Raw genomic sequence first — 23,640 nt, 5'->3', positions numbered from 1 at the left:
AGATCCTAGTACAGGACAATGTGGACTGGCCCTCCATCCGTCAGTACCCACTGAAACCACAGGCAATACCAAGTATCCACCGATTGATCAAGGGACTAGTGGAACAGGGGATTTTGGTTCAATGTCAGTCCCCGTGTAATACACCAATGCTGGCAGTCCCTAAGCCAGGCAAAACAAATCAGTTCCGTTTGGTCCAAGACCTTCGAGCCATCAATGCTATCGTCCAGCCCCTACACGCTCTGGTTCCCAACCCAGCACAGATACTGTCGTTAATCCCAGCAAACGCCAAGATCTTCGCAATAATAGACCTCCAACACGCCTTCTTCGCTTTGCCGCTAGCCCAGGCGAGTCAGTACCTGTTCGTCTTCACTTACCAGGGACAGCAATATACATGGACTAGACTTCCCCAAGAGTTCATCCACTCCCCGACCTTATTCTCAAGGTGCCTGCAGGAACAGTTACAGTCCCTCACGCTGACTAAGGGATCCACTTTAATTCAGTATGTGGACTTACTGGTAGCCAGCGCAGATGAACCAAGTAATCAGGAGGATGCTAATCAGTTACTGAATTACTTGTCCTCCCTGGGATACATAGTTTCCCCATCAAAGGTCAAAATTGGCCAGTCTCAAGTCAAATTTCTTGGGATCATTTTATCAGGCACCCACCGAGCCTTGGAGGCTAGCCAAATCGAATCCATCTGCCAGTTTCCAGTCCCTAGCACGGCTAAACAAATGCGGCAGTGGTTGGGGATGATCAATTACTGTAGATCCTGGATCCCTAATGTTGCCCTGATGACCAAGCACCTCACACCGTACACAACCAAGGAAGGCAGCTTTGAAATAGAAACCGCAGACGTCCAAGCCTTTAAGGAAATAAAGACAGCCCTGCTGAAAGCTCCGACTTTGGGCCGGTCCCTCTATGACCGGCCCTTTCAACTGTATTGTACGATCCTGAAAGATTATGCTACCGCTGTCTTAACTCAGAAACACGGGGATAAGCATAGGCCTGTTGCCTACTACTCTTCTAAAATAGACCCCGTTGCCTTGGGGCACCCTGTATGTACTCAAATATTAACTGCCATCTACAATAGCCTTCAATCTGCCGCCAACCTTATCCTCCAACAGGATATTGTTGTATATACCTCTCACTCCGTAGCTGCCCTCTTGGATCAACTGCAGATTCAACATCTTACGATGGCTAGGCAGAGTAGCTGAGATCGACCTACTAAATAATCCTAAGCTGACCTTTCGGCACTGTACTGCCATTAATCCGGCCTGTTTTCTTACCGAGCCACCCCAAGATGAGGAAGAACCGAGTCATGACTGTTTCTCTTTAATTCAAGAAGCTACCTCGGTCAGGGAAGATTTAGTTGATGTACCAATGGAGGACCCTGACTGTATTATGTATGTTGACGGAAGCTCTTCCATTGACCCAGAAGGCGGACGAATTTCGGGATACGCCATAGTAAACCAGGAGAATCAGGTCCTGGAATCTGCCACCTTTGAGACCGCCTATTCCGCCCAACAAGCTGAACTATTCGCCCTCACCCGAGCCTGTATCTTGGCTAAAGACCTCAAGGTCAATATCTATACCGACTCTAGGTATGCCTTTGGGGTAGCTCATGATTTCGGACAATTATGGAAAAATAGGGGATTCCTAACCTCAAATGGGAATGAGATATCCCATAAGCAACTAGTATCTGACTTGTTGCAAGCACTCATGCTCCCCAAGCGCATTGCCATTGTCAAGTGTACCACCCACACTACTGGAAAATCTCCGGTTGACAAAGGAAACCGCTGTGCTGACCGAGAGGCCAAACAGGCCTCTCGTGGACAACAAATGGTGGTGCCCAGAATGATGAGTCAAACTAAAAATCCTGCAAAGGATAAGTTAGCCTCGGAAAAACCAATGCCAACCATCCAAGATATCATTAAAGCACAGGAGGACGCTCCTGAAAAAGATAAACTGTTGTGGAAAGATTATGGATGTACTTATGACAATGTTTCTAAACTCTGGACCACTTCCGCGGAACAGACTTGCATGTCTGACGAGTTGGCTCTATGGGTTATTGAATGTATGCACTTTGCTACTCATTGTGGAGCAAGGACAACAAGTGGCACGCTTTTGGCCACTTGTTGGCACCCTAGACTCCAGGCGCTGGCCCAGAACATCAGTAGTCGCTGCCTTGTTTGCCAACAGCATAATCCAGGGAAGGGAGTCCCCTGTGATTGGGCTCAGTGTAGAACAATACCAAGGACCAAAAGTGCACATTTCATAAGGTATTACAAGTAGTATTGGTTAGGTGTTTCCAAGCTTTGGTTTTAAAAAACCTCTAGGAGGAAGTGAAAGAACTGCAGGAGGAAGGCAAGACCAAGCAAAGCAGTGTTACATTTAGGTTTCCTCAACACTTCTGGCGTGTTCAAAAAGAAATGGCTGTTTCTATAAACAGACCACAAGAACATAAGAAATAGGAGCAGGAGTAGGCCATCGGGCCCCTTGAGCCCCTCGAGCCTGCTCTGCCATTTAATACGACCATGGCTGATCCGATTATGGACTCAGCTCCACTTCCCTGCCCGCTCCCCACACCACCTTATTCCCTTAGCGGTTAAGAAACGGTTTATTTCTGTCTTAAATTTATTCAATGTCCCAGCTTCCACAGCTCTCTGAGGCAGCGAATTCCACAGATTCACAACCCTCCGAGTAAAGAAATTCCTTCTCATCTCAGTTTTAAATGGGCGGTCCCTTATTCTAAGATTATGCCCTCTAAATCTAGTCTCCCCTATCAGTGGAAACATCCTCTCTGCATCCACCTTGTCAAACCCCCTCATAATCTTATACATTTCGATAAGATCACCTCTCATTCTTCTGAATTCCAATGAGTAGAGGCCCAACCTACTCAACCTTTCCTCATAAGTCAACCCCCTCATCCCCGGAATCAACCTAGTGAACCTTCTATGAACTGCCTCCAAAGCAAGTATATCCTTTCATGAATATGGAAACCAAAACTGCACGCAGTATTCCAGGTGTGGCCTCACCAATACCCTGTCTAACTGTAGCAAGTCTTCCCTGCTTTTATACTCCATCCTCTTTGCAATAAAGGCCAAGATTCCATTGGCCTCCCTGATCACTTGCTGTACCTGCATACTATCCTTTTGTGTTTTATGCACAAGTACCCCCAGGTCCTGCTGTAGTGCAGCACTTTGCAATCTTTCTCCATTTAAATAATAACTTGCTCTTTGATTTTTTTCTACCAAAGTGCATGACCTCACACTTTCCAACATTATACTCCATCTGCCAAATTTTTGCCCACTCACTTAGCCTGTCTATGTCCTTTTGCAGATCCTCACATTGCTTTTCCTCCCATCTTTGTATCATCAGCAAACTTGGCTACGTTACACTCAGTCCCTTCTTCCATGTTGTTAATGTAGATTGTAAATAGTTGGGGTCCCAGCACTGATCCCTGTGGCATCCCACTAGTTACTGTTTGCCAACCCGAGAATGAACCATTTATCCCGACACTCTGTTCTGTTAGTTAGCCAATCCTCTATGCTAATATATTACCTCCAACCCCGTGAACTTTTATCTTGTGCAGTAACCAAGTCACCAATATTTCACAATCTGAACCCTTAGTGCTATATCTAATATAGTATGCACAGGGCTATTACCTCTTCGCATTATTGTGTCAACCTCTAAAAGTCACATGGATTGCCCAAATTTACCCGAGTCTTTGAGAAGGTGAAACATACCGCACCATTAGAGCAAAATGTACGTGTTAAAACCAAGGAAGAGGCATATAAATTGGCCAGAAAAAGCAACAAACCTGAGGACTGGGAGAAATTTAGAATTCAACAGAGAGGACTAAGGGTTTAATTAAGAGGGGGAAAATAGAGAGGAAGCTTGCAGCGAACATAAAAACTGACTGCAAAAACTTCTATAAATGTGAAGAGAAAAAGATTAGTGAAGACAAACGTAAGTCCCTTGCAGTCGGATTCAGGTGAATTTATAATGGGGAACAAAGAAATGGCAAACCAATTGAACAAATACATTGGTTCGGTCTTCACGAGGGAAGACACAAATAACCTTCCGAATGTACTAGGGGACAGTGGGTCGAGTGAGAAGGAGGAACTGAAGGATATCCTTATTAGGTGGAAAATTGTGTTAGGGAAATTGATGGGAATAAAGGCCGATAAATCCCCAGGTCCTGATAGTCTGCATCCCAGAGTACTTAAGGAAGTGGCCCTAGAAATAGTGGATGCATTGGTGATCATTTTCCAACAGTCTATCGACTCTGAATCAGTTCCTATGGACTGGAGGGTAGCTAATGTAACACCACTTTTAAAAAAATGAGAGAGAGAAAAAACAGGGAATTATAGACCGGTTAGCCTGAGATCGATAGTGGAGAAAATGTCGGAATCAATCATTAAGGATGAAACAGCAGAACATTTGGCAAGCAGTGACAGGATCGGTCCAATTTAGCATGGATTTATGAAAGGGAAATCATGCTTGATGAATCGTCTGGAATTTTTTTTGAGGATGTAACTAGCAGAGTGGACAAGGGAGAACCAGTGCATGTGGTGTATTTGGACTTTCAAAAGGCTTTTGACAAGGTCCCACACAAGAGGTTGGTGTGCAAAGTCAAAGCACATGGTATTGGGGGTAATGTACTGACGTAGTAGAGAACTCGTTGGCAGACAGGAAGCAAAGAGTAGGAGTTAATGGGTACTTTTCAGAATGGCAGGCAATGACTAGTGGGGTACCGCAAGGTTCTGTACTGGGGCCCCAGCTGTTTTACATTGTACATTAATGATTTAGACGAGGGGATTAAATGTAGTATCTCCAAATTTGCGGATGACACTAAGTTGGGTGGCAGTGTGAGCTGCGAGGAGGATGCTATGAGGCTGCAGAGTGACTTGGGTAGGTTAGGTGAGTGGGCAAATGCATGGCAGATGAAGTATAATGTGGATAAATGTGAGGTTATCCACTTTGGTGGTAAAAACAGAGGCACAGATTATTATCTGAATGGTGGCTAGTGGAGTGCCACAGGGCTCAGTGCTGGGACCCCAGCTCTTTACAATATACATTAACGATTTAGATGAAGGAATTGAGTGTAATATCTCCAAGTTTGCAGATGACACTAAACTGGGTGACGGTGTGAGCTGTGAGGAGGACGCAAAGAGGCTGCAGGGTGTCTTGGACAGGTTAGGTGAGTGGGCAAATGCATGGCAGATGCAGTATAATGTGGATAAATGTGAGGTTATCCATTTTGGGGGCAAAAACACGAAGGCAGAATATTATCTGAATGGCAACAGATTAGGAAAAGGGGAGGTGCAACGAGACCTGGGTGTCATGGTTCATCAGTCATTGAAAGTTGGCATGCAGGTACAGCAGGCGGTGAAGAAGGCAAATGGTATGTTGGCCTTCATAGCTAGGGGATTTGAGTACAGGAGCAGGGAGGTCTTACTGCAGTTGAACAGGGCCTTAGTGAGGCCTCACCTGGAATATTGTGTTCAGTTTTGGTCTCCTAATCTGAGGAAGGACATTCTTGCTATTGAGGGAGTGCAGCGAAGGTTCACCAGACTGATTCCAGGGATGGCTGGACTGTCATATGAGGAGAGACTGGATCAACTGGGTCTTTATTCACTGGAGTTTAGAAGGATGAGAGGGGATCTCATAGATTCTGACGGGACTGGATGGGTTAGATGCGGGAAGAATGTTCCCGATGTTGTGGAAGTCCAGAACCAAGGGACACAGTCTTAGGATAAGGGGTAGGCCATTTAGGACTGAGATGAGGAGAAACTTCTTCACTCAGAGAGTTGTTAACCTGTGGAATTCCCTGCCGCAGAGTGTTGTTGATGCCAATTCATTGGATATATTCAAGAGGGAGTTAGATATGGCCCTTACGGCTAAGGGGATCAAGGGATATGGAAAGCAGGAAAGGGGTACAAAGGGAGTGATCAGCCATGATCTTATTGAATAGCGGTGCAGGCTTGAAGGGCCGAATGGCCTACTCCTGCATCCAATTTCTATGTTTCTATTACGTATATTTGTTTTAAAAAAATGTTTTAAACAGGTTCAATAGTACGCAAAAGCAGTAAGATACAGCAAGATATAGACCATACCACAATTAAACAATATAGATAGAATCAAGAGTTAAAATGCCTTTAGAACACATTTCTCGCAATTTGACAAGGCTTTTGGAAAAGTCTGTTGACTTTCACAATGTGATATTGTATATGGATTATGTGAATTTACAATCCAGAATTTGAATCTCTAGCCAGAAGTAAAAGCATGGGAGAATTCTACACTTGCACAGTCCAAAGATCACTGTCTGAATTTGTTGGATACTCCCTATTTAGAGACACAATTGTGTGAACTATTGCAATTGGTAGATGCTTCCACACTGTCCCAGTCTTGCATACCGGCTAATGCTTTGGCCTTGTATAATTTAATTAGAAACAGAAAATGCTAGGAACATTGGTCATTTTAATAAATCAAACCACATCTCTGAAGAAAACAGGAGGAGTTAACCTGGTAATTTAGTTGGCACCTACAACAAAGCTGCTGTACCCGGACGAATCTCCAAATCATTTAGTCTCACCTAGTTCTCGTCAACAACCTGCCCAAGACTGGTCAGCTACATGTATTGGTCCTTAGTGTCACGGCAACAATGGGATTCACCCAGACATGCACTTTGTCAAAAAGGATTCCGCAGTTGAGGTGTACTGGGAAAGATGACTTAGAACAGCCTTAAAATGTCAACATAGTTGGGGATTCATGTAGGAGGATCATATAGTATGCCATATCGGCAGCTTAAGAACTAGAGGAAATTCAAGAACAGCAATGACCGTTGAAAAAATTAAAACAAGAAATTTTGAAAGCTAATGATTTTAACCATGCCAGTTTAAATATTCGAGCTCTGCAGAATTAGCACAAAAAATTACACTTTAGCAGGATTCAGAGAGGCATTGCAACCACTGGAAATCTACTGATATCGTTAACTGGGTTTAACATGCAAAATCTAGCAGCTCAAAACTGGACAACTGGAGGCACTGTGGGCCATCAGCAGCAGCAGAATTGTATTCTACCACAATCTGTCACCTCATGGCCAGTCATATCCCTCACTCTACCACTACCATAAAGCCAGGGGACCAACACTGGTTCAATAAGGAGTGTAGAAAAAAAGCATGCCAGGAACAGCACCAGGCATACCAGGGGAAATTGCAACACAGGACTACATGATTAACAATCAGCAGAAACAGCATGCTACAGCAAGGGCTAAGTGATCCCACAATCAATGGATCAGATCAAAGCTCTGCAGTCCTGCCACTTCCAGTCAGGAATGGTAGACCACCATTAAACAATTATCGGGAGGAGGAAGAGGCTCCATGAATATCCCCATTCTCAAGGACGGCAGAGCCCAGCACGTGAGTGCAAAAGACACGGCTGAAGTGTTTGCAACCATCTTCAGCCAGAAATGCCAAGAGGATGATCCAGATCAGCCTCCTCCGGAGGTCCCCACTATCACAGAAGCCAGTCTTCAACCAAATTGATTCACTCATAATACCAAAGAAACGGCTGAGTGCACTGGATACAGCAAAGGCTATGGGCCCCAACAACATCCCGGCTGTCGTGCTGAAGACTTGTGCTCCAGAACTAGCCGCGCCTCTGGCCAAGCTGTTCCAGTACAGCTACAACAGTGGCATCTATCCAACAATGTGGAAAGCTGCCTAGGTATGTCCTGTCCACAAGAAGGACAAATCCAATCCATCCAATTACCACCCCATCAATCTGCTCTCAATCATCAGAAAGAGATGGAAGGTGTCGTCGACAGTGCTATCAAGCGGCACTTACTCACCAATAGCTTGTTCACCGATGCTCAGTTTGGGTTCTGCCAGGACCACTTGGCTCCAAACCTCATTACAGCCTTGGTTCAAACATGGACAATCGAGCTGAATTTCAGAGGTTGAGGTGAGAGTAACTGCTCTTGACATCAAGGCAGCTTTTAACAAAGTGTGACATCAAGGAACCCTAGTAAAACTGAAGACAATGGGAATCAGGGGGAAAACTCTCCACCGGCTGAAATCATACCAAGCACAAAGGAAGATGGTTGTGGTGATTGGAGGTCAATCATCACAGCTCCAAGACATCGATGCAGCAGTTCCTCAGGGCAGTGTCCTAGCCCCAACCATCTTCAACTGCTTCATCAATGACTTTCCCTCCATCATGTCAGAAGTGGGGATGTTCGCTGATGATTGTACAGTGTTCAGTTCCATTCGCAACTCTTCAAATAATGAAGCAGTCCATGCACACATGCAGCAAGATCTGGACGACATTCAGGTTTGTGATAAGTGGCAAGAAACAGTCATACCACACAAATGCCAGGCAATAACTATCTCCAACAAGCAAGAGTCTAACCACCGCCCCTTGACAGCATTATCCCCCCACCATCAACATCCTGGGGATCACCATTGACCAGAAACTTAACTGAACAAAACACATAAATCTGTGGCAACAAGAGCAGGTCAAAGCCTGGGTATTCTGCAGCAAGTGTCTCACCTCCTGACTCTCCAAAGCCTTTCCACTATTTACAAGGCACAAGTCAGGAGTGTGATGGAATACCCTCCACTTGCCTGGATGAGTGCAGCTCCAACAACACTCAAGAAGCTCAACACCATCCAGGACAAAGCAACCCGCTTGATTGGCACCCTATCCACCACCTTAAACATTAATTCCCTCCACCACTGGCGTACCCGTGGCTGCAGTGCGTACCATCAAATGCACTGCAGCAACTCGCCAAGTCTTCTTTGGCAGCACCTCCCAAATCTGCGACCTTTATCACTTTGAAGGACAAGGGCAGCAGGTGCATGGGAACACCATCATCTGCAAGTTCCCCTCCAAGTTACATACCATCCTGACTTGGAAGTATATCGCCGTTCCTTCAACGTCGCTGGATCAAAATCCTGGAATTCTCTCCATAACAGCACTATGGGAGTACCTTCACCACACGGATTGCAGCGGTTCAAGAGCAATTAGGGATGGGCAATAAATGCTGGCCTTACCAGCGATGCCCACATCCCATGAAAGAAAAAGATTTAGCTCCCACCACAAATATGTAATCTGCTGCATCTTCACGTCATAGTGACAAAAGTGTTGACTTCTCCTAGATTTGTTCTCTTTGAAAAATAACGACAATCTCCCTTTAAGGTTTATAATACAGTAGCAATAAATATCCTAACATAGGACTCTTCCTGAACTCAGTAGGCTTTTCATACAACAATTCTACATTTAAAAGTGAACACAAATCCCACATTACTGTGGAGAAAACACTGGCCCGGATTTTGCGGTTGTAATAAGGTAAAACGGTTGGTCTTCATCATCATTACTCTGTGAAACTTACAGCAACTTCTGGCGCCGCACATGTGCAATTAAATGTGAAAATCTAGACGTTGGTGTCAGTGATTCCCCGCTCCTCCACAAGATGCTGTTGAAGTCCTTGCAGATGGAAATCTTAGAAATCATTTGAATTGACGTGAACTTTCACTTTTTAACGCTCTAATCTCACTGTAAAAATCCCCCAAAAGCTAAGCCTTGTTGAATGAGGAATAACTGAGTTTTTGACGGCATACTAAGTCATAATTACTGCTGAACAACCTCTGACCCTGAAAAGCTAATTTTATATTTGTAGAATGTCAAATTTCTCAATTATTATAAAAATTCCATTGATTTAAAAAAAAAAATTTTTTTTTAATCAAGTTTGATATTTCACCTTCTACCTTAACCTCATGTATGTCCCAAACTTTATTTCATTCTGTAAAATGATTAAAAAGTGAAGGATAATCAGTGCTTTTTACTTTCTGGTTTGCTGTCTGAGAATTCAACAGGGTTGGCTACTTAGCATGCTTGATGCTATCACTATTGCTGGATGCCAGAGATCCTCTATAGATGGCGCCAAAATGAAATTAACATTGGGAAAAGCGAGATCGCTAGATCTTTGTGGGGAGCATTCTTCAAGGTCAGCGGTGAATGCCATCACTTCGCCACTAACCGGAAAATCCAGGCCATTATACACATAGCTCAGGCAGTACATAAATGACAAAGTTTAGCACATTTTTCTTCCACGTCTCAGCAGGAAATATCTTGCTCTGCCACAAATTACTTTTAACTTGTACAACGAAGATGTTCCAAGACCAAAGCCAAACAAAAGTATATTGCAAAAATCTAAGGAAAAAGGGACAGTTTGATGTGATCAATGGATCACAATAATGAAAAATGACTATAAAAATAAAATACAAATGCAGAATGTCCTTTAAAATATTTTTTAAAAATCAAATCATTGATAAATTCAAATCAATAGCCTACCTGCTTACCTTAAAGAAATAGCTAGAATAGAAAAAAAGGGGAAAATGCAAATTTGCTTGAAAGAAATTCCATTTCAATTTTAAACCAGCTGAATCTCTCATCTGCAAACATTATTATTCTGATGAAAAGCCAGAGGTTCAAACCAGGCAGTGATCATTTTCATGATAACCACGTAGGCTGGCAGCAGAGGGTTGGCATTGCATTGTACTATAGCTACTGGCCTCCAAACAGTCTCAAAAAAACTTCGAGTATGTACATACACCCACTCTGGCTGACTGGTAGTCATACATTATATTTACTAACCTGATCTATATAAATCACATGGGTATTGCCAATTTTTTATTTGGCTGATTGAAATCCCTATTAATCTAACTTTTTCTCCACATATCTTATTTCTTCATAAAGCGAGCATTTTTCTTATTCTGATCAGGCAGTCTGTAGCACAGTTAGCTTTGCCCTTTTCACATTGAAAATGTCTAACTAGAGTACATCCTGCAACTTTCCACCTGCAACAAGGGGAGTGTCTTTAACCTCCTGGATATATCTAATACCTGTGGCTACGCCACCTCCTTTCCTGAACACCTAGGGCCTGAAACTGATGGTCCTACCACCAGTTGCCACCGAGTTTTCTCAGCGCTCTCCCCTCCATGGGAAATTGGTGAGGCCCTCATGTCGGTTTGGAAAGACCGCTGGCATGCAACGCCGAAAAAAAGTCCTCCCGCCCAAGATTCATCCAAGCAGTCCTCCGCTCTGCAGGGGAAAAGAACGCTGTGTGGGAGCAGGTCTTACCTGGACAGTAGGTGTGAAGACCTGCAAGAAAAGGTAAGTGAAATTTTTTTCTTTACTTCTTTTGCAGCGATTTTGAGAAAGTGTCCTCTGAAGGTTTTGATGTTTTGTTTTTTATTTTTGGAACATTTTTTTTTGTGCGCTCCCCCTCAATGGGCCTGACTCCAGCCTCGGCGTAACTTTCTCCAGGATAGCATTTGCCGCCCAGAATCCCACCTACCGCCTTCTGCTGCCCAGAATCAGCCTGTAACGCCCATTTTTGCTGCCGGGCGTTTTTTTCCTCCTTTTTTGACCAAACTTCCGCCCAAAGTACCGTCAGGATCTTAACGGTCTTTGACAGTAAATGGACGTAACTTGCCTTTGATCAGTTTCGGCCCCGATATATGATATTCATTACCATCCTCTGAAGTCAGCCACTGAAATCCTAGAATTTACAGCATAAGACGACATTTGATCCATCATGCCTATGTCAGTGTTAGCTCTTTAATTGGGACTGTCTACTCTAATCAAATTTCCCTACATTTTCTCCTTTAATATTTTACCATTTCAAATATTCAAATTATACTTTTCGACTCTGCCTCAATAGCCAGTTGTAGTGAAATATTTCATTTTCTAAAAACTGCAAGTATTTTTTAAGTTCCTCCTTTATTCTTCTGGTGACAATCTGAGTCTATGTGCCTTGTTACCAAATTGCCAGAGAAAACAATCTTTCAGTACATCCCCAAATTCCTTTATAATTTTGAAAACCCCTATTACAGCCCTCTTAACCATCTGCTCCGATAAAAAGGACACATTTTTTCAAGGCTTTCCTCATATCTATAGCCTCCCATTCCTGGTTTCATTCTAATGAATCTTCGCTGTACTCTTTTCATGGCTCCGTACCGATACTGAAGTATCCAACGCTGCAGACAACACCTTAGCTGTGGCCTGAGCAATGTCTTGTACAAACACATCGCTTCCTTGCTTTTATAAGCATGCCCCTATTCCGACATTCAAACACAGAATCCAACATGCCTCTTTTATAGCCCTTTCCACCTGCGTTCCCACCTTTATAGATTGACTTATCTGCACTTCAGCAAGATCTTTCCATTCCTCCACAGTTAAGAATATTAATCCCATGCTTCTGAATTGAGGTGATTCTCACATATGCAACTTTTAGAGCCCCTTTATAAATTCTCTCAGTATCATTTAACTCTATGTAGACTATCATCACCGCATCTCTTTGTTTTTCAGTAGTTCTTTAAATCTTTCCTCAGTGTGAACTGCTTAGCGACAGATAAACATTTAATTTTCTTACAGGTGATGTCCATACGACACACATGACTAGCACCTTTCTGAGTATGACCATCTACTTTTCTGAACAAAAAAAATCCTCCATGCCTCGAGGTCTGTAGCTTAGTCCCATTTATTTTCTCCAGTTTTCTAACGACCTTTTCCTCAATATTCAGTGGAAGCTTGGTTTAGTGGTAGCACCTTCACCTCCGGGGTCAGAAGGTTGTGGGTTCAAGGCCCCCTCTAGAACTTTCAAAAATAATGTAGGTTAACACCTTAATACAGCATTGAAGCGTGCTATACTATTAGAGGCACGGTCTTTCAGATGAGACATTAAACCAAGGCCCTAGCTCCCTGCTCAGGTGCACATAAAGATCCTATGAAGAGCAGCAGGGAGCTCTCCCAGGTCCTGGCCAATATTCTTCCCTTAACAATTACCACAAAAATAGATAAACTGATCACATCTCATTTTTTGTTCGTGGGAAGTTCTTTCTTTCCTACTTCCTGATAGGACGGTGCTGGATATCTGTTCATTATTGTAATTTCCTGAATGGCTACACCGACTTGACGTTTTAATAATTTCTGTTACTTTTTCCTACCCATGGAGTTGCTTGCAGTAAGTCAGGTGATGCACTAGTTTATGATAACAGGGGCATTATACCATGTAGGGCATTATTCTGCTAAATTAGAGATGTGTTGAACCTTCCTTTTAAGGCAATGAAATCGAATTACTTTAAGAAAACATAACTTGAAATCAAGTATAATTGCTGGTTGCAGATTAGGAAATACTTGTACCTGCAAGAGCCCTGTTCTAAAAGAGCATGACTCCACTGCCCTTCTTTCACTTTTTTCTTTACTACTTTAAACACTCAAATGTAATGTCTGCATTATGACAGATATTCTCAAAGCTTTTAAGCTAATACTATACATAGATACAGGTTGATGCAACAAACAAAATAAATCAGCAAAAAAAGGTTGTTTCCGGTCAAATCTGTATTGCAGGATGCATAGTCCAAACTAGTCACTTCACTGCCTAGCTCTATGCTTTAGCTCTTACACCTGGCCAGTAAAAATCTGGAGATGCAAATAACATTTTGGCAAAAATAACAACAAAAATAACAATGGCTGTTAGTTTACAAATCAAGAACCCTGAATTTTCAGAGTTAAGCTTTAAAACAGTTGGGAATCCATCTGGAAAGCTGTGAGGCAAGACACCAATGACAAATATATTTTGCACAAATTCTGGGAAAATGTAGCTGCAGCAGAGAGCAAAATGGTTAATTTAAATTTCTGGTATTTCTGTACCGTTAACAGCTCGAGTTTGTTTCTTAGCGAGGATAATGGACTTCAGTATGCGAGTCACATGCACTCTAAACCATTACATCAAATCACAACTTAATCACAAACAAATCAAAAAAAACTTGTTAAAAATAACTTGTAATAATTTTAGTAATTTATGGAGCTTTTGAAAAAAAGTGTAAACCACTGTGCTTTCCTTGTTGATAGAAACTTTGCATTTTGTTGCATTGTATCATACAATTAAGTTAGGAAGGAATTGAAAGTGGATCAGATCCTGTACATGGAATTAAATGCCACGATGAGCAAAATAGACTGAATTCCCCATTAGTCTTACCTTATGCTCTACACACATTGGATCCCCCACTATTTGCCTGCTGCAGAATACAAATTGGATAATAATCGTAAATGGCCAAAATCTTCCACATATGGTACAGCAACAATCCGACCATGGGAATGAAAAAATGCAATACAAACAAGTGAAGCATTAGGCAGTTTTATTCACCAAAAAAAAAAGGAAATGAAATGAAATCATAAATTGCAAAAAAAATTAGTGGGCTGTGTAATGAGGAACCTCACACACAGCTTGGTCCTATGAAAATTCTGGTAGATAATCAGGAGATCAGATAATGAAGTTTCCACTATAAATACAAACAGGTCTATAACCAACAATGCACAGAAAAAAAGGGATGGGGCTAAATAAACAGTGGTCAATATTGCTGGGTTCTGATATTTTCAAATAACAGAATCCAGTTTTGTTTGATACATCTGACTAAGGTGTCAATCTGGAGGCAGAGGCATGATCTGACCAAAGCCTTACCCCAGGGAGATGAAAAAACTGTGAATCCTGCCAATTTGTTTCCCTCCTCGTCCCTCCCAATAAAAGAGAGCACTTCAAAGCTAGAGGAGGGTTCATTCCTCTCATGCTTTACCAGGGACAATCTAGCATTACACTACCTCTCAAATTCACTGTTTATGCTCAATTTTCCAGATGGTAAATTACTGCAAAGATTACTTTTCTCTGCGCTAATGACTGCAGCTATAAACTGCAAAATATCTGTTAAATAAAACTAACGAGCTTTAAAGATATCATTGTTTAATTTGTTTCTGCAGCAGGAGACTGTCTAAATGAAATTCCTGCAACATTTAAAGAAATAATAACCCATTATATCCATGGGAACAAACTAAATGTTGTTACAGTATAGAGTGTTTTAATGAAGCCACAGCTGCTTCAAGCATGATGCAATGAAAAAGAAATGTCACTGCTACTTTACTTAAGTGTTTAAAGCTTTGAAGCCCGGTATGCACTTTTCATTACTCAATTCATTATTACTCCCCTACCAATACAACACTGTTAACCACATTGGAACAATAAGGTCATTCTTCTCTGCCATTCTTCAACGTCACTATTAGAGTACGAGACATGTTTCTTCACACACATCCCCACTGTAGTACTAAACCCCGCTTCGCCTCTCTACGCCACTGGCAATAAGTGCTGTTTCACCTTACATCCCTCGCCTACTTATAGCTATTTATTCCCCATCCCTCATTTGGACTCAACTACAGGTTCTCCCACACAACCTTTGCCCATGGGAGTAATAGACCTTGCTTCCCGTCCCCCACTTGTTGGGGTCATATGTGCTTCTCTCGTTGACCTGATTGAAGCAATAGGTTCTACAAGTTAAAGTAATATTGAAACGTTTCTGAGAAATATAACTATCGGCCTGGATTTTGCAGTCAGCAACGAAGTGAAGGCACTCACCGCTGATCTCAAAGAATGCTGCTCTGCGGCGTTGATTTCATCTTTTTCAACGTCAATTTCATTCTGTCGCCATCTATAGGGGCTCTCTGGTGTCCAGCAATAGTGATTTCATCAAGCAGGCTAAGCAGCCAAAAATTCTCAGACAGCAAATCAGGAAATAAAAGGCTGGTTTTAACATTCACTTTTTAATCATTTTACAGGGAGCAAAATAAAGATTAGGAGAGACACATGGGATTAAGATAGGTGCTGAAATATCAAACAAATTAAATATATATTTTATAAATCTATGGAATTTTTAATCATTGAATGGAGAAAATGAGATTCCACAATATAAAATTAGTTTTTCAGGGCCAGAGGGGTTGTTCAGCAATAATTATGATTTAGTACGTTGTTAAAAGCTGTTACACCTCATTCAACAAGTTTCATTTTTTCAAGGATTTGTACAGCGAGAATAGTGCATAAAAAGTTGAAGTTTACATCAAATCAAGTGATTTTTAATTGATTCCATCTGCGAGGACTGCAACAGAGCACTCTGTGGAGGAGCAAGGTATTACTGACAGCAACTTCCGAATTTCCACGTTTGACTGTGCATGTGCAGACATCAAAAGTCGCCGTCAGTTTCACACAGTAATGTTGGCAAATGCTGACAGTTTCACCTTCATTACAACCGCAAATTGCAGGCCTATATAAATGCAAGTTTTACCTCCTATTCAACACTAATGAAAAGATTCCATGCGGATCAATTAAATGTTACTTTTCATGAAAATGAAGATACAACTTCTCCTAAATATCTTTCATGGACTCTTACTGCCCTGCTGTTTCTCTAGCATTTTCTGTTTTCGTTTCAGATTTCTAGTATCTGCAGTATTTTGTTGTTTATTTCTATTTAAAACATTGATAACTTCAGTAATAAAGTAATTAAGGCCCACTGTACACCTGAAAGTCATGAAATCTTCACTTGAAAAATTTGATTTAAAAAAAAAGCCTCCTCCTAGAACCATCTAATAGGAGGATGTTCTATTTCTCAGTGTGCTGGTTAATTTCAGAAATACAAGGCACGTGTCCTCTTGCTGTCAATTACAGCCAAAATCTGGCTGCAAGACTGGCAATTTTGTGACTGGAGCACACAAAGTAGGCATTCCTTAAATTAAAATTCAGTTTAAACAACGTTGTATTGGCCATCTGGAGTACTGCGTGCAGTTTTGGTCACCTTACTTAAGGAAGGATATACTAGCTTTGGAGGGGGTACAGAGACGATTCATTTGCCTGATTCCGGAGATGAGGGGGTTACCTTATGATGATAGATTGAATAGACTTGTTGGAGTTCAGAAGGATGAGGGGTGAATTTATAGAAACATTTAAAATAATGAAAGGGATAGACAAGATAGAGGCAGAGACGTTGTTTCCACTGGTCGGGGAGACTAGAACTAGGGGGCACAGCCTCAAAATACTGGGGAGCCAATTTAAAACCGAGTTGAGAAGGAATTTCTTCTCCGAGGGTTGTGAATCTGTGGAATTCTCTGCCAAGGAAGCAGTTGAGGTTAGCTCATTGAATGTATTCAAATCACAGATAGATAGATTTTTAACCAATAAGGGTATTAAAGGTTACGGGGAGCGGGCGGGTAAGTGGAGCGGAGTCCACGGCCAGATCAGCCATGATCTTGTTGAATGGCGGAGCAGGCTCGAGGGGCTAGATGGCCTACTCCTGTTCCTAATTCTTATGTTCTAATGTTCTTTGCTTCAACCTATGTAAGGTAAAACAATCTCTGTTCATTGTTTTACATTCAAATAGCGTAATAAAACATCCCAAGGCGCTTCACAATAGCATTATCAAAATTCCAGAGCTTAGGATCTAGGCAGTTGAAGGCAAGGCCACCAATTAAAATCGGGGATGTTCAAAAGGCCAGAATTGACGGAGTACAGAGATCTCGGGGGATTATAGGGCTGGAGGTTATTAAATAGATAGGAAGGGGTGAGACCATGGAGGGATTTGTAAACAAGGATGAGAATTTTAAAATCGAGGCGTTGCTTAACTGGAAGCCAATGTTGGTCAGCAAGCACAGGCGAGATGGGCGTGCAGGACTTGATGCTAGTTAGGACACGGGCAGCAGAGTTTTGGATGACTTCAAGTTTGTGGAGGGCAGAACTAGGGAGGTCAGCCAGGAATGCGTTGGAACAGTCAACTCTAGAGGTAACAAAGTCATGGATGAGGGTTTCAGCAGCAGATAAACTGAGGCAGGGGCGGAGACAGCGATGTTACGGAGGTGGAAATGGGCGGTCTCATTGATGGAACGGATGAGGGGTAAGAAGCTCAACTCATGATCAAATATGACCAGGGATCGAATCTGTGGCAAGGGAACAGAGTTTGTGGCATGAACCGAAGTCATGAACCATGGCTTTGGTCTTCCCGATATTTAATTGGAGGAAATTTTTACTCGTCCAGTGCTGGATGTCGGACAAGCAGTCTGATAGTATAGAGATGGCGAAGGGTTCGCGAGAGGTGGAGGAGGGGTAGAGCTGGGTATCAGCGTCCACATGAAAACTCACGCTGCGTCACCAGATGATGTCACTGAGGGGCAGCATGTAGATGAGAAATAGGTGGAGGTCAGGAATAGATCCTTGAGGGACACCAGGTGACAGTGCAAGAGTGTGAAGAGAAGCCATTGCAGGTAATTTTATGGCTACGAGTAGAAAAAAAGGAATTTAAGCAGGCGAGTTCCATCCCATCCAGCAGGACGACGGTTGGAGCAGAACATTGTGGTCAACTGTGTCAAAGACTGCAGGCAGGTAGAGAAGCGATAGTTTACCTCTTGTCACAATTAGGTTGTGATCTTGGTAAGAGCCGTTTTGGTACTGTTGCAGTTGTGGAAACCTGTTTGGAGGGACTCAAACAAGGTGTGGGAAAGATGGGCATAGATTTGGGAGGCGATAACATATTCAAGGATTTGAGAAAAAAGGAAGGTTGGAGACAGGGCAATAAGGATGGAAGGGGTCAAGGGTTGTTTTTTTTTTGAGGAATGCATTGATGACGACAATTTGAAGGAGAGGAGACAATGCCCAAGGAGAGAGAACAATTAACAATATCAGCTAACATGGGGGTCAGGAAGGGAAGTTGAGTAGGAATAGGGTCGAGAGCAGAAGGTCGGTCTCATTGACAAGATGAGTTATATTCCATAAGTATAGCAATTCTTCCATCTTAAAAACAACTTACTTGGCTGCACACACAAATTTTACACTAAGTTTTCTTTTTTTTTTCCTTTTTATAAAGTGTCCTTTCCTGAAGGTCTAATCTCTTGTTATGAAAGAGCTCCATGGGTGCTATTTGCCCTCTGGTATCTCTTCCAAGTGACTTTAATTCATACCCGAGCCTCAAAAGCGAATATTGCATTGCTGTACAATGATCAGGATTGGGAACATAAATTATTCCCACCAAACCCAGAAATGAAGAGTTCTATCGTAACTCCCCAACTTCCGCCTTAACGTCTGTCCGCCCTCCCAGGTGGCGTTGCACTATTCGAAGAAGAGCAGGAGTGTTGTCCTGGCCAACATTTGTCCTTCAACCAATACCACCAAAACAAATTATCTGGTCATTTACCTCATGGCTTTTGTGAGCTCTTATACACAAATTGATGCCACATTTTCCTACAATTTAACAGTGGCTACATATCAAAAGAACTTCATTAGCTGTAAAATACTTTGGAACATCTTGAGGACATGAAAGATGCTACACAAACGCAAATTCTTTTTAACATGCACTGGAGATCAAATGTAGAGCCTTCCTGGTCTGTATGGCTCAGCTACTCCCTCAATAAAACCTGTTGTGTTTTCAAGGAACAATCGTCATAATTTATTTTACTAAAATACAGTTGAACCTCTCCAACTATAACTAGACTGCACACTGCAATAAGTACTTTTTTTCAGCAAACAAAACACTAATCTAGTAATTTTGGTAATAATTTAAATCATGCAGGGAAATTTAACCCAAAATCTAAAGCCAAATCCTAACCGTCACAAATTTTATTGTTCCATAAACTTAATCTAACATGCTTCAAATTACTGTACATGACAATTTCAATCTTTTTCTTCACACAAGTGTTGCTACAATAAATCCTTGCAGCAATTGAATTAGAAAGCATTTGTTTCACTCCTTTCAAGAACAATTTGATCCACTAAAAATCACATGATGTTTTAAGGGTTTGACTTTAAAAAGTTGTTAACTAATTGACAAAGCAGGCATCAATTATGCAAGAACTCCCACAAGATCCAATTTGACTGCCAATTGCAGTAAATGAGGCAATTTTGACAAAGTCTGCAATAGGTACATTTTTCTGACATGAACCCACATAAACACATAATGTCACAGTCTAGTCTGAAAATCAGCTATAGTTTTGATTTTCCTATTTTCAGTATTTACTAAAAGCAATTCACAAAACCTTTTTTTAAAGAATCAAACTGCTTTATGGGGTTCAGCTCTACTGATAACTTAGGAGTGTGGTGACTTCTTATTGAAATTACAGCCTCAACTGTCATTTGAACTTGCTCACAATGCAAAAAGCAATAAAATCACATGGAGCAAGCTATCGTTGCTGTTTTTTTTAATTTGTCTTTTAAACTGAAGCTGGTTTGAAGCAAAAGTTAAAAATTATGTCTAATTGCAACAATTACAAATTATCAACACTGCTGTTTGTCTATAGCACAAGCTTTTTTTCCAACATCTAATATTTGGCATTGCCTATAATGTGGGATTTAAGATCATTCCTCTGCCAAATCTCAAACTATTTTTCTTGCATCGATGCATTTCGAGATTTAAAATTTGCATTTTTAATTCTTGCAGCAACTTAATACCTACACCTAAATCAATTGTCTTAAGTTATAGAAACTGGTGAATGCCACCATTCAAGATGTTTCTAAGTAGTACTGAAAGCAGATTAATATACATTAGTTGGCACTGAAACATAATAACTAAAACACATTACTTCACTATACTTTCCCTTGTTTTTCTAATTTGCCTTCTTGATCCTGGTGCTCAGGTCAGATTGATTTTTTTTTTAAAAAAGATTGTTTAGTCCTTATCTGCTTCAATGGTTTGCAAATATTTCCCAAGCTCTCAGTTCAGCACCAGTAGAAAGGAGGGCAAGCAGGACAGTTGCACAGTCTGTTACATGTCTGTTTATTGACCGCTGCCAATTTGTCCTTCCTAAACTTTGCCCATTTAGGCATTTCTTACACACATCTCTCCTGATGTTGGTCTAATTAAACTATTTCTTATATTCATTCCTCCATCGGTCGCATTTTTATTCCTCACAAAACAATACAAAAATAATCACTTGTTAATCAGACTGTAGTGATTTAGAGATTTGCCCTGCAGGTGTATTTGAAGACAAATAGAACTCAGTACAGTCTGAGATACATTACAACAGGATTACACCAAGAAGCAATCTCTCAGATTGTGCCCCAAGAATAAGCTGTACTGCACAATGGCACAAACTGGGCTTTGGCACACAAAGCAATAGAAACATTGACCCTGGAGATCAACCATGATGCTTTATCACAACACACACTCATCATTGATACTAGCATTCATTTGCTTCAGTCGCTGGAGAAATACCACCAACGATGTCTCGGCAAGATCCTACAAATCCCCTCGGAGGACAGACGCACCAACATTAGCTTTCTTGACCAGGCCAACATCCCCAGCATCGAAGCACTGACCACACTTTATCAGCTCCGCTGGGCAGGCCAAACTGTTTGCATGCCAGACACGAGTCTCCCAAAGCAATCGCTCTACTCGGAACTCCTTCATGGCAAACGAGCCAAAGGTGGGCAGAGGAAACGTTACAAGGGCATCCTCAAAGCCTCCGATAAAGTGCAACATCCCCGCTGACACCTGGGAGACCCTGGTGAAAGACCGCCCCAAGTGGAGGAAGTGCATCCGGGGGGGCGCTGAGCACCCCGTGTCTCATCGCCGAGAGCATGCAGAAATCAAGCGCAGGCAGCAGAAAGAGCGTGCAGCAAACCTGTCCCACCCACCCTTTCCCTCAACGACTATCTGTCCCACCTGTGACAGGGACTGTGGTCCTCGTATTGGACTGTTTAGCCACCTAAGGACTCATTTTAAGAGTGGAAGCAAGTATTCCTCGATTCCAAGGGACTGCCGATGATGATGATGTTTCAGCCAAGGCCTGGTTTAAGTCAGTCCACCTTTTCCATCCCCCAAGTTAAACCTTCAAGCAGATCCATTTCAGATGAGGCACCATCCCTGCCCCTTTCCCCCACAGCGAACCCTTTAGGCAAGTTATCATCTCTACCCCATTCCTCCTTTAGGATACTCCCTTCAATACATGCCATCTCTGTCCATTACCTCAGGGGTAATCTTTCAGTTAGACCATGTGTCTGCTATATTACCCTCCAGAATGGCTCCTCAGACAAACCCTATTTCTGCTTCATTTGTCCAGTGTAAACCCCTGAGACAGACCCCATCTTAGCTCTATTTCCCCTGACGTATCCATTCAAATAGACCCTATCTCTGCTCCATTTCCTCCTGGATGTCCCTTTTGATAGACCACATCTCTTCTTCACCAGCATAACCCCTTTAGACAGACCTCATCCTCCTGGGGAGTTAACCTCAGACAGACTCCATCTCTGCCCCGTTCCCCTTGGGGTGTGATCTCAGACAGACCCTATTTCTACATTTTCTCCAGTGTAACCCCTCATAGCTGCTCCATTTAGCTCTGCGCTCTGCGCCATGCCACCTGAGGAGTGCCCTCTGATAGACCCTATGTTTGCTATGAACCCACCTGTATTTGCTCCATCCCCTCCACCAAGCACATCTTTGCTCCAGTTCCACTGGTGAAACTCCTCAGACAAACCGTTTCTTTACTCTATCTCTACCCTTTTATCTCCTCAGACAGACCCATGTATTTGCTCCATTCCATGCAACCCCAGGCAGACGATATTGTCTGCTCCATTTCCACCCCACCCCGGGTCATGCCTCAGACAGACAATGTCTTTCCTCCATTCTCTCCCCCACTGCATTACCTGCTCCATTACATCTGTCCCATGTAACCCCCTCAGACAGATGATGTCTGCTCCATTCTCCCTGTCACCTCTGACAGACCATGTATTTACTGCCTCCCCCTGCAGTGTGTAATCCCTGTCAGACCACGCTGTGTGCGCTGCAGTCCCACCCGCGGTGTGTAATGTCTCTGCCCCATACCTTGAGTTGCCCCCCCCCCTCCCTTTCCCTCAGCAGCCTGCCCCGCCGGCTCGAGCGCGGCTTTCCCTTAGCTGCCGCTCGAGATGTCCGCTCTCCCTCCTTCCCTCAGCGGCTAGGACTGGGATGTGAGGAAAGGTGTCCGCTCTCCCTCCTTCCCTCAGCGGCTAGGACTGGGATGTGAGGGAAGGTGTCCGCTCTCCCTCCTTCCCTCAGTGACTGGGATGTGAGGGAAGGTGTCCGCTCTCCCCTCCGCTCCCGCTCCTTCCCTCAGCGGCTGGGACTGGGATGTGAGGGAAGGTGTCCGCTCTCCCTCCTTCCCTCAGTGACTGAGATGTGAGGGAAGGTGTTCGCTCTGTCCCCCCGCCCCGCGGGCTCTTTGCCGCTGTCCTGTGCTCGGCTCTCGTGCCTTACCTGGGACAGAGAGTGTGTTTGGCTCGGTCTCGGGTGCTGTCTCCATCTTCCTCGGCTGACAGCCTGGGTCTCGGCTCGCCTTCCGTCCCTTGCCGCGTTCCGGCTCCAGGTCCGACGGACAACCCGGGAGAGGGAGGCAGCGGCGCGCAAACATCGCGAGAGCAGAGGGGGAGCGCGAGACCGGAGCTGGGGGGCGGGGGGGAGAGCAAGAGCGCGCGCACTGAGAGAGGCACGCACGGCACTGCGGGGCCGCGCGGGCCAGGCACCAGTAACACAAAATGCATCAGTTCCGAAGGAAGTGTATATGCAGGAAAATAACAAACACAAAATAATTAAAGTAAACACATTTATCCCCTGTTATGTACGGAGAAAGAGTCTGACTGAACACTGTGAGCTCAAAGTAAAGTGTGACCTTGGTCTTTTATTGCAGGTCTCCACCCTGTGAGGCCTCCTTAAATACCTGTGCTCACATGGGATCCCTTGGGACTTAAGGGGATGAGCCCTCTGGTGGCTGTACAGAGTAAGTACAAGTTTACAT

The 23,640-nt window shown here is 43.1% G+C and overlaps 1 protein-coding gene across 3 annotated transcripts in view; it reads right to left on the bottom strand.

The window, feature by feature from the left end:
* dagla (diacylglycerol lipase, alpha) overlaps nt 1-23,230 on the bottom strand; it is a 519,984-nt gene extending 496,754 nt beyond the window's left edge. For all 3 annotated transcript variants that reach the window (XM_070899843.1, XM_070899842.1, XM_070899844.1), the window contains exon 1: nt 23,103-23,230. The gene's annotated coding sequence lies outside the window, so the exon portion shown is untranslated. The remainder of the gene's footprint in view (nt 1-23,102) is intronic.
* Between the last annotated feature and the right edge of the window lie 410 nt (nt 23,231-23,640).

The sequence above is a fragment of the Pristiophorus japonicus genome, chromosome 14, assembly GCF_044704955.1.
Source record: "Pristiophorus japonicus isolate sPriJap1 chromosome 14, sPriJap1.hap1, whole genome shotgun sequence".
Taxonomy (NCBI): Eukaryota; Metazoa; Chordata; class Chondrichthyes; family Pristiophoridae; genus Pristiophorus; species Pristiophorus japonicus.
The sequence above is the reverse complement of the archived record's forward strand: the minus strand, read 5'-3'. Positions and strand labels throughout refer to the sequence as shown.